Here is a 12,500-nt window from a genome sequence, read left to right as displayed (position 1 = left end):
ACACAGACAGACACAGACAGACAGACACAGACAGACACAGACAGACACAGACAGACACAGACAGACACAGACAGACAGACAGACAGACAGACAGACAGACAGACAGACAGACAGACAGACAGACTCCAGTGCGAGTGGCGACCTTGAGAGAAATGACACTATGACGCATAATCAATTTTTTATAGCTCTCTCCCAGGCCAAAGACAACTCCTCACAGGCGTGTGTGTGTGTTCAGTATGGGAATTCAATAGCCACTTTGCTACAGTGTTGTGGGTAAAATATTAATAGAGTTGGTATTTGCAGGTCTTTGAAAGGCTTAATTGTGAAATAAATAGAGGGATGGACTGAAGCCAGGAGAAGAACGAACGAGGGAGGGAGGGAGGGATGGACTGAAGCCAGGAGAAGAACAAGACAGATTGGAGGGAGGGAGGGAGGGAGAGAATTGAACAAGCTGGTCCTGGGGCTTTGTACACAAACACAAACAGACCCCACAGAGCCCCAGGACAGAAACACAATTAGACCCAACCAAATCATGAGAAAACAAAAAGATAATTACTTGACACATTGGAAAGAATTAACAAGAAAACAGAGCAAACTAGAATGTTATTTGGCCCTAAACAGAGAGTACATAGTGGCAGAATACCTGACCACTGTGACTAACCCAAAATTAAGGAAATCTTTGACTATGTACAGACTCAGTGAGCATAGGCTTGTTATTGAGAAAAGCCAACGAAGGCAGACCTGGCTCTCAAGAGAAGACAGGCGATGTGCACACTGCCCACAAAATGAGGTGGAAACTGAGCTGCACTTCCTAACCTCCTGCCCAATGTATGACCATATTAGAGAATTCAAATCCAATTTTGAAAAACTCCCATATCTACTGGGTGAAATACCACAGTGTGACATCACAGCCGCAAGATGTGTGACCTGTTGCCACGAGAAAAGGGCAACCAGTGAAGAACAAACACCATTGTAAATACAATCCATATTTATGTTTCTTTATTTTCCCTTTTGTACTTTAACCATTTGTACATTGTTACAACACTGTATGTGGATTTATGACATTTTAAATGTCTTTATTCATTTGGAACATTTCTGAGTAATGTTTACTGTTCATTTTGTATTGTTTATCTATTTCACTTACTTTAGCAATAGAGAGAGAGAGAGCGAGACTTGTGTCTGTGTGTTGGAATTTACAGTAATTGCCTAGTTAATTGTGCACCACCCACTGTTGGGAGCTACCACGTGTTGTTCTCACGTGTTACATTATAAACAGTATAGGTCTTACTATGCTGTGAGCAGATTTATACACGTATTTATTGGATCTGTAAGGTGAGCAAAAATCATGCTAGAAATCATTTGGTTTCTCAGCTCAGAACCAGATTGTGTGTGTGGAATAGAGAGAGATGGAGGAGAAGAGGGAGAGAGAGAGGGGTATAAAGAGAAAAGTGAGGGTAGGGAGGTACAGTGCCTTGCGAAAGTATTCGGCCCCCTTGAACTTTGCGACCTTTTGCCACATTTCAGGCTTCAAACATAAAGATATAAAACTGTATTTTTTTGTGAAGAATCAACAACAAGTGGGGCACAATCATGAAGTGGAACGACATTTATTGGATATTTCAAACTTTTTTAACAAATCAAAAACTGAAAAATTGGGCGTGCAAAATGATTCAGCCCCCTTAAGTTAATACTTTGTAGCGCCACCTTTTGCTCCGATTACAGCTGTAAGTCGCTTGGGGTATGTCTCTATCAGTTTTGCACATCGAGAGACTGACATTTTTTCCCATTCCTCCTTGCAAAACAGCTCGAGCTCAGTGAGGTTGGATGGAGAGCATTTGTGAACAGCAGTTTTCAGTTCTTTCCACAGATTCTCGATTGGATTCAGGTCTGGACTTTGACTTGGCCATTCTAACACCTGGATATGTTTATTTTTGAACCATTCCATTGTAGATTTTGCTTTATGTTTTGGATCATTGTCTTGTTGGAAGACAAATCTCCGTCCCAGTCTCAGGTCTTTTGCAGACTCCATCAGGTTTTCTTCCAGAATGGTCCTGTATTTGGGAGGGAACGGAGAACGGGAACGGAGGATAGAGAGAGAGGATGAAGGGAACGGTAGAGAGGGAGTGGAGGATACAGAGAGCGAGAGAGAGGATGGAGGGAACGGTAGAGAGGGAACTGAGGATACAGAGAGCGAGAGAGAGGATGGAGGATACAGAGAGAGAGAGAGGATGGAGGGAACGGTAGAGAGGGAATGGAGGATACAGAGAGAGAGAGAGGATGGAGGGAACGGTAGAGAGGGAATGGAGGATAGAGAGAGAGAGAGGATGGAGGGAACGGTAGAGAGGATGGAGGGAACGGTAGAGAGGATGGAGGAAACGGTAGAGAGGGAGTGGAGGATACAGAGAGAGAGAGAGAGAGAGAGAGAGGATTGAGGGAACGGTAGAGAGGGAGTGGAGGATACAGAGAGAGAGAGAGAGGATGGAGGGAACGGTAGAGAGGGAGTGGAGGATACAGAGAGAGAGGATGGAGGGAACGGTAGAGAGGGAATGGAGGATACAGAGAGAGGATGGAGGGAACGGTAGAGAGGGAACGGAGGATACAGAGAGCGAGAGAGGATGGAGGGAACGGTAGAGAGGGAACGGAGGATAGAGAGAGAGGATGGAGGGAACGGTAGAGAGGGAACGGAGGATAGAGAGAGAGGATGGATGGAACGGTAGAGAGGGAACGGAGGATACAGAGAGCGAGAGAGGATGGAGGGAACAGTAGAGAGGGAACAGAGGATACAGAGAGTGAGAGAGAGGATGGAGGATACAGAGAGAGAGGATGGAGGGAACGGTAGAGAGGGAATGGAGGATACAGAGGGAGAGAGAGGATGGAGGGAATGGTAGAGAGGGAACGGTAGAGAGGGAATGAAGGATACAGAGAGAGAGAGAGGATGGAGGGAACGGTAGAGGGAACGGAGGATACAGAGAGCAAGAGAGAGGATGGAGGATTCAGAGAGAGAGAGGGGATGGAGGGAACGGTAGAGAGGGAATGGAGGATACAGAGGGAGAGAGAGGATGGAGGGAATGGTAGAGAGGGAACGGTAGAGAGGGAATGAAGGATACAGAGAGAGAGAGGATGGAGGGAACGGTAGAGAGGGAACGGAAGAGAGGGAATGGAGGATAGAGAGAGAGAGAGATAGAGGATGGAGGGAACGGTAGAGAGGGAACGGAAGAGAGGGAATGAAGGATACAGAGAGAGAGAGAGAGGATGGAGGGAACGGTAGAGAGGGAACGGAAGAGAGGGAATGGAGGATAGAGAGAGAGAGAGAGAGAGAGAGAGAGATAGAGGATGGAGGGAACGGTAGAGAGGGAATGGAGGATAGAGAGAAAGAGAGAGGATGGAGGGAACGGTAGAGAGGAAATGGAGGATAGAGAGACAGATAGAGAGGATGGAGGGAACGGTAGAGAGGGAACAGAGGATACAGAGAGCGAGAGAGAGGATGGAGGATACAGAGAGAGAGAGAGGATGGAGGGAACGGTAGAGAGGGAATGGAGGATACAGAGGGAGAGAGAGGATGGAGGGAATGGTAGAGAGGGAACGGTAGAGAGGGAATGAAGGATACAGAGAGAGAGAGAGAGGATGGAGGGAACGGTAGAGAGGGAACGGAAGAGAGGGAATGGAGGATAGAGAGAGAGAGAGAGATAGAGGATGGAGGGAACGGTAGAGAGGGAACGGAAGAGAGGGAATGAAGGATACAGAGAGAGAGAGAGAGGATGGAGGGAACGGTAGAGAGGGAACGGAAGAGAGGGAATGGAGGATAGAGAGAGAGAGAGAGAGAGAGATAGAGGATGGAGGGAACGGTAGAGAGGGAATGGAGGATAGAGAGAAAGAGAGAGGATGGAGGGAACGGTAGAGAGGAAATGGAGGATAGAGAGACAGATAGAGAGGATGGAGGGAACGGTAGAGAGGGAACAGAGGATACAGAGAGCGAGAGAGAGGATGGAGGATACAGAGAGAGAGAGAGGATGGAGGGAACGGTAGAGAGGGAATGGAGGATACAGAGGGAGAGAGAGGATGGAGGGAATGGTAGAGAGGGAACGGTAGAGAGGGAATGAAGGATACAGAGAGAGAGAGAGAGGATGGAGGGAACGGTAGAGAGGGAACGGAAGAGAGGGAATGGAGGATAGAGAGAGAGAGAGAGATAGAGGATGGAGGGAACGGTAGAGAGGGAACGGAAGAGAGGGAATGAAGGATACAGAGAGAGAGAGAGAGGATGGAGGGAACGGTAGAGAGGGAACGGAAGAGAGGGAATGGAGGATAGAGAGAGAGAGAGAGAGAGAGATAGAGGATGGAGGGAACGGTAGAGAGGGAATGGAGGATAGAGAGAAAGAGAGAGGATGGAGGGAACGGTAGAGAGGAAATGGAGGATAGAGAGACAGATAGAGAGGATGGAGGGAACGGTAGAGAGGGAACAGAGGATACAGAGAGAGATAGATATATGGTATAAGTGACCAGGGGCTATTTTAGCATGTACATCTTGGTGGAGCAAACAAACCAACAGAATAATACATGGTCTCTTCCCCACCTGCCCTGAATGACGGGTCGCCACTTTAAGTGGCTCCAGTGTCTGAGGAGTTGTGTCAGGGGAATTGATCACTGCAGAGAGAGACAAGTGCTCCCACTCAAATAGACTACTAATGGACCCTCTCCCAATCCCTCTCTCTCAACCTCTCTCAGCCTCTCCTCCTCCATTTTCTCTCTCACCCACCATGTTTAAGCTGAACAAAGAGCCTATTACCATTTCTCTACCGTTGTCTTCAGCAGGACTGTAGTATTGGTTGCATCTTAAAGTGGAACAGACAGTGTTTTAACTACTTTGCAGATATGAAACAAACAGACAATCATAATATCTCTCCCAAATATCACATTCTGAGTTTATGCTACAAAACCAACTTTGATAAGAGATTTTAAAAATAGGTTATATTTGACTCAAAATGTTATTACGTGGAGTCGGGAAGTGTTGGGAGAATAGGTTGATGCAGTCAATGCATCAGTACAGCGGGACTCAACACAATCAAACTAGCAAAGCCAATGATCACAAGTCATAACGTTGTTAGTAGCTAGCTAGTTGCTGGGATGAGATGTACAAGCTTGGACGAGTGGGTGAACGGCACCCACTTTTTCCCCCAAAATTACAAATTGCATGTGTCATTTGGTTAGCTAGAAATAAATGATACTCAACTTTGCTGGCTAGCTATGAACTTCAACGACTGTTATCCACAGTTAGCTCATATCTCTTCGTTGTATTGGGCATCGATTAAATGGGCAGACAAGTAAACTGGTAAATCCCATTCAGTTGTCTCTAATATAGGTTATGCCTTGGACAGAAGCAGGAAGGCTGCAGCAGCCAAGGCGAATAGGCTACATCTCCCCATCGTATCAGTGCAATTTTGACTGCCAACTACAACACGCTGAGAAAGTTTGAGAGGGTTTATCCCTCACTACATTTTATCCTATTCATTGTTGTTGATGTGCATACAGTAGGCGACTGAGGGAGAGAGATCTTTTGTTGTTTGATCAATATAATTAAGTAAGATGACCCCCGTGGTATTTACATATTTAAAGCTATTTAGGGGTATTTAATTAAGTCTATGATTTGATAGAGCAGTCTAACTGAGCGATGGTAGGCACCAGCAGGCTCGTAAGCATTCATTCAAACAGCACTTTCGTGCGTTTTGCGAGCAGCTCTGCTGTTTATGACTTCAGGCCTATCAACTCCCGAGATGAGGCTGGTGTGACCGATGTGAAATGACTAGCTAGTTTGCGGGGTGCGCGCTAATAGCGTTTCAAACGTAACTCGCTCTAAAACTTGGAATGGTTGTTCCACTTGCTCTGCATGGGTAACGCTACTTCAATGGTGGCTGTTGTCGTTGTGTTCCTGGTTCGAGCCCAGGTAGGAGCAAGGAGAGGGACGGAAGCTATACTGTTACACTGGCAATACTAAAGTGCCTATAAGAACATCCAATAGTCAAAGGTATATGAAATACAAATGGTATAGAGAGAAATACATATGTATACATATGTATGTGTGTGTGCAACGGTTTTCCTCCTCTTCTGCGGAGGAGTAGGAAGGATCGGACCAATGAGCAGCGTGGTAAGTGTCCATATTTTAATGAAATAGAACCAAACACTGAATACGAAAGAACAAGATAAATAAATGAAAACCCGAAACAGTTCTGTATGGTAAAGCACAGACACAGAAAACAACTACCCACAAACCATAGTGGGAAAACAGGCTGCGCTGCCTAAGTATGCAGCTGCCTCTGATTGGGAACCATACCAGGCCAAACACAGAAATACACAACATAGAATACACAACATAGAATGCCCACTCCAAATCACGCCCTGACCAAACCTAAACCCATAGGAGAGGGTCTGGGTGGGCGTCTGTCCTCGGTGGCGGCTCTGGCGCGGGACATGAACCCCACTCCACCATAGTCTTGGCCCACACCTTTGGAGCGGCGACCCTCGCCTCCGACCTTGGACTGGGGACCCTTGCAGCGGTGCCCGAATAGACGGGAGACTCTGGCAGCGCCGGAGTGAAGGGAGACTCTGGCAGCGCCGGAGTGAAGAGAGACTCTGGCAGCGCCGGAGTGAAGAGAGACTCTGGCAGCGCCGGAGTGAAGAGAGACTCTGGCAGCGCCGGAGTGAAGAGAGACTCTGGCAGCGCCGGAGTGAAGGGAGACTCTGGCAGCGCCGGAGTGAAGGGAGACTCTGGCAGCGCCGGAGTGAAGGGAGACTCTGGAGGAAGGATACCTACAGGAGGCATTGTGCGTGGAGGAGGCACCGGGTGGACCGGGCTGTGGGGGAGCACTGGAGCTCTGGTGTGCAGCCTTGGCACCACTCCTCCAGGCTGGATGACCACTTTAGCCCGGACCCTTCAGAGTGCAGGCACAGGTTGAACCGGGCTGTGGGTGAGCACTGGAGATCTGGTGCATACCACTCGCACCTCTCCCTTAGGCTCAATATCCACCTTCGCCCGGTTCGGGCGGAGCGCAGGCATAGGACGCACTGCACCCTCCCAGCGCCCCGGAGACACAGCGCCCCGGAGTATACCCTGGGCCGAAACAGCGTACCAGAGACCAAACACGCTGGGCCGGCACAATAGTCCCTGGCTGGATGCCCACTCTCGCATGGCACTTGCGGGGGGCTGGCCTATAGTGCACCGGGCTATGAGCGCGTACTGGCAACACCGTGCGCTTGACCCCATACCACGGTGCATGACCAGTACTCTCACTCTCTGTCTCACTCACTCACACACACACAAATGCGCACTCACATACATGAACAGACAGACGCACACAAATATATAGTTGACATACACTGAGTGTACAAAACATTAAGAACACCTGCTCTTTCCATGACATAGACTGACAATTGAGACATGGATTGTTTATGTGTGCCATTCAGAGGGTGAATGGGCAAGACAAAAGATTGAAGTGTCTTTGAACAGGGTATGGTTTGTGTCAAGAACTGCAACGCTGTTGGTTTTCCAAGCAAAACAGTTTCCTGTGTGTATTAAGAATGGTTCATCCCCCAAAGGACATCCAGCCAACTTGACACAACTGTGGGAAGAGTTCACACCCGTTTATTTTTTCCCCATATTTTGTTGGTACTGCCTGAATTCAAAATGGCTAAACAAACATTTTTAAATCTCACCCATCTACACACAATACCCGATAATGACAAAGTGAAAACATGTTTTTAGAAATGTTTGGCCATTTTTTTTTTCAATTAAATACTGATTGTGCTCAGCTCTATTCCGTTTATTTTTATCCCCAAAAACTCCCTAGTCATTGCCGATGACAAGCATATCCACCACATGACAATTTGAAGGCTGGTACTCAGCGATGTGTTGTGTTAGATTTGCCTCAAACATAACACTTTGTATTCAGGACATAAAGCTAATTTCTTTGCCACATTTTTTGCAGTTTTACTGTAGTCAGTTGTTGCTAACAGGATGCATGTTTTGTAATATTTGTATTCTGTACAGGCTTCCTTCTTTTCACTCTGTCATTTAGGTTAGTATTGTGGAGTAACGACAATGTTGTTGTCATCCTCAGTTTTCTCTTATCACAGCCATTAAACTCTATAACTATTTAAAGTCACCATTGGCCTCATGGTGAAATCCCTGAGTTAGGGAGGACGCCTGTATCTTTGTAGTGACTGGATGTATTGATACAGCATCCATAGTGTAATTAATAACTTCACCATGCTCAAAGGGAAATTCAATGAATGCTTATTTTTTTATTTCGACCCCTCTACCAATAGGTGCCCTTCTTTGTGAGGCATTGGAAAACCTCCCTGGTCTTTGTGGTTGAATCTGTGTTTAAAATGCACTGCTCAACTGAGGGACCTTACAGATCATTGTATGTGTGGGGCAGAGATGAGGCAGTCATTAAAACATCATGTTAAACACTGTTATTGTGAGTCCATGCAATTTATTATGTGACTTGTTAAGCACATTTTTACACCTGATCTTATTTAGGCTTCTGTAACAAAAGAGTTGATTACTTAGAAACAATTCAACTTGATATTTTTATTAATTAGTAAAAATTTCAAAAAACATCATTCCGCTTTGACGTTATGGAGTATTGTGTGTAGGCCAGTGACACACAATCTCAATTTAATACATTTTAAATTTGGTCTGTAACACAACAAAATGTGGAAAAAGTCAAGAGGTGGGAATTCTTTCTGAGGGCACTGTATGTGTCCTGGAGTGCTGTGTAATCAGGAGTTGTGTGCTTACCCACAGAGACAGGAAGACAGCATTTTAGCTAACCCTAACCTCTTTTCTAACCGTAACCTAATTCTCCTAACCCATTGCATAAGTTCTCCTAACCTGCTATAAAACATAAATTCTGGTCATTTCTGACATATGCTGTATCCCGTCTAGTCAAAACCCTGTATGAGTTAGGCCTCAGGAAGAGCGCACCGCTGAAATCCTTCCCCCGAGGCACTTACTGATGTGATGGACCTTTTTATTTGGGTCAGGATAGGGCGCTGGATGCTCTGGAGTGTGTGTGTGTTATATAGCAAAGGGTCTTTGAATTTAATATGATGTCTTTGACTTGAAAATGTACTCACCAGGGTTAGACCTCTACTCTCGTCATAGTAGACAGGCAGCAGGTACATTTACACACACACACACACACACACCCTTCTCTTATCTCTCTGGAAGACATTCCTTCCTGTTGTTCCCTGCTCATTTTGATGGCATGGTGATGCAACCAGAGGAACGACTCTGTTGTTGTGTTTATCATCATCATCAGCTTAAATACTGGCTATACTTTCACATCCCTGTTGTAGCATGGTGCCGGCCCAACACCATAGTTATACATTTGATTCTCACAACAGCCACATAGAGGGCATTTATAATGAATAGCCTGTAATTAATATATGTATTGAATATGAAGTTAATATTTACTGTAAACAGTATATAACATTATTTTCACTTTGAATAAAAACGTTAATTTCCATTAGACAGATGGGACAGAAATAAGCTCTACCGTCTACCCTAGAAGCACTGTTAAAGAGAATCTCCTGTAATGTTTTAATGAGCTGCTTTTATGGGAGCAGAGAGATCTGTGGAGTGGCATCTTACTGCTGCTGGGACCAATTTACTGCAGGCTTCACAAGGAAGCGATCTTACCTTTACTACCCCTCTACAGAGGAGAGGGGTGATCCATCATACACACACTCACGCAAACACAGACACACAAGCACACACACACACATGGTTTTTACTTTCGCCCCATTGGTTATTCATGTCATTTTTTTAGCATTCAGCATCCTGCTGAGTTGCGTTCATGGTGAAAGTGTTGTGTTTGTGTTCTCCTCAGCTGATCAATCCTGTTATGCAACTCAACGCATTCCAGACTCATGCTTTCATGTCCTCGAGGCTCAAATCTCCTCGATGTACTAGTTATCTGCTGTGTACTCTGTTTGCTTTCTGCTCACGCCTCTCCCTTCTTTTTTAATCGGCTGTAATTCGGGCTTTGGGAAACGTTCGGGAGCGTCCTTTCTAAAAGACAGAGTGTTTGGGAGTGTTTGGGAGCATTTGGGAAATGTGTCTCGACTTCATCCCAGAGCAACAATTGGCTGCAGTTTACAGCGGAATCCCTCTTCTAACGGTTACTCATGTTTGGTCTCTGAGGTGGTGGGAACAACAGCATAGATCTGAGTTTGCATCCTTATTTTCCCTTTTCTCTCTTCTCCTTTCATCCTATATTCCTCTTCTCTCCTCCCTTTCTCCTCCCTTCCCTTCCTCTCCTATCCTCCCCTCTCTCTCCTCCCTTTCTTCTCCCTTCCCTTCCTCTCCTATCCTCCCCTCTCTCTCCTCCCGTTCTCCTCCTCTCCTATCCTCCCCTCTCTCTCCTCCCTTGGTCCCTCTCTCTCGTTCATGCTCCTCCTCTCCTCCCTTACTCTCTCTACCCTCCCCTCCTCAATCCCTCCTTCTTCCCTATATCCCCTTCTCCCTTATCCCCACCCTCTCTCTACAGATCATTCTGAGAATAAAGAAGTAGATAAGTGAACCTGCAGGAACTCTGGGAAAAGTTTGGAGATCTGTCAGCTGTTTTGGAGGAAAGAACCCGCCGTTGCTTTTCTCTCGATTAAAAACTACAACACTAATGAAGTGTGACAACAATATGAGTGTTGACGTGTGTGAGGAGAGGAAGGAGAGGTGAGAGGAAGGAGAGGAGGAGAGGTGAGAGGGAGGAGAGGAAGGAGGGAGGAGAGGAAGGAGAGGTGAGAGGGAGGAGAGGTGAGAGGGAGGAGAGGTGAGAGGGAGGAGAGGTGAGAGGGAGGAGAGGAAGGAGAGGTGAGAGGAAGGAGAGGTGAGAGGGAGGAGAGGAAGGAGAGGTGAGAGGGAGGAGAGGTGAGAGGGAGAGGTGAGAGGGAGGAGAGAGGAGAGGTGAGAGGGAGGAGAGGAAGGAGAGGTGAGAGGGAGGAGAGAAGGAGAGGTGAGAGGGAGGAGAGAAGGAGAGGTGAGAGGGAGGAGAGAAGGAGAGGTGAGAGGGAGGAGAGAAGGAGAGGTGAGAGAGAGGTGAGAGGGAGGAGAGGAAGGAGAGGTGAGAGGGAGGAGAGGAAGGAGAAGTGAGAGGGAGGAGAGGAAGGAGAGGTGAGAGGGAGGAGAGGAAGGAGAGGTGAGAGGAAGGAGAGAAAGGAGAGGTGAGAGGGAGGAGAGGAAGGAGAGGTGAGAGGGAGGAGAGGTGAGAGGGAGAGGTGAGAGGGAGGAGAGAGGAGAGGTGAGAGGGAGGAGAGAAGGAGAGGTGAGAGGGAGGAGAGAAGGAGAGGTGAGAGGGAGGAGAGAGAGGAGAGGTGAGAGGGAGGGGAGAGGTGAGAGGGAGGAGAGGAAGGAGAGGTGAGAGGAAGGAGAGGAAGGAGAGGTGAGAGGGAGGAGAGGTGAGAGGGAGGAGAGAGGAGAGGTGAGAGGGAGGAGAGAAGGAGAGGTGAGAGGGAGGAGAGAAGGAGAGGTGAGAGGGAGGAGAGAGAGGAGAGGTGAGAGGGAGGGGAGAGGTGAGAGGGAGGAGAGGAAGGAGAGGTGAGAGGAAGGAGAGGTGAGAGGGAGGAGAGGTGAGAGGGAGGAGAGAGGAGAGGTGAGAGGGAGGAGAGAAGGAGAGGTGAGAGGGAGGAGAGAAGGAGAGGTGAGAGGGAGGAGAGAGAGGAGAGGTGAGAGGGAGGGGAGAGGTGAGAGGGAGGAGAGGAAGGAGAGGTGAGAGGAAGGAGAGGAAGGAGAGGTGAGAGGGAGGAGAGGTGAGAGGGAGGAGAGAAGGAGAGGAGAGAAGGAGAGGTGAGAGGGAGGAGAGAAGGAGAGGTGAGAGAGAGGAGAGGTGAGAGGGAGGGGAGAGGTGAGAGGAAGGAGAGGAAGGAGAGGTGAGAGGGAGGAGAGAAGGAGAGGTGAGAGGGAGGAGAGAAGGAGAGGTGAGAGGGAGGAGAGAAGGAGAGGTGAGAGAGCTAAAATAAAATCCCTCCACTTAAAGCTTTGATGTCTAACAGGGGAAGGGGGGGAGAGGGTGCAGGTGTTGATGCCTGTCTTCTAAGAACTACTATTTAGCGCAGGGGAGGTTTTCAGCCGGCCATGAATGAAACTACAGGATTATCCCGGTTCTACTGTTTTTTTACTGGGATTCTACTGGTTTCTACTATGGTTCTACTGAGTTCTACTGGGGTTCTACTGAGTTTTTCTGGGGTACTGGTTTTTACTGGGGTTCTACTGAGTTCTACTGGGGTACTGGTTTCTACTGGGCTTCTACTGAGTTCTACCGGGGTACTGATTTCTACTGGGGTTCTACTGAGTTCTACTGAGGTACTCGTTTCTACGGGGCTTCTACTGAGTTCTACTGGGGTACTGGTTTCTACGGGGCTTCTACTGAGTTCTACTGGGGTACTGGTTTCTACGGGGCTTCTACTGAGTTCTACTGGGGTACTGGTTTCTACTGGGCTTCTACTGG

General features: G+C 47.5%; 1 protein-coding gene across 1 annotated transcript in view; it reads left to right on the top strand.

The window, feature by feature from the left end:
* The window catches only part of LOC139375356 (kinesin-like protein KIF26B), a 246,789-nt gene that overhangs the window by 128,262 nt on the left and 106,027 nt on the right, over positions 1–12,500 (top strand). The window lies entirely within an intron of this gene.

Source organism: Oncorhynchus clarkii, chromosome 19 (genome assembly GCF_045791955.1).
Source record: "Oncorhynchus clarkii lewisi isolate Uvic-CL-2024 chromosome 19, UVic_Ocla_1.0, whole genome shotgun sequence".
Taxonomy (NCBI): domain Eukaryota; kingdom Metazoa; phylum Chordata; class Actinopteri; order Salmoniformes; family Salmonidae; genus Oncorhynchus; species Oncorhynchus clarkii.
This window is presented reverse-complemented; position numbering and strand designations above follow the sequence as displayed.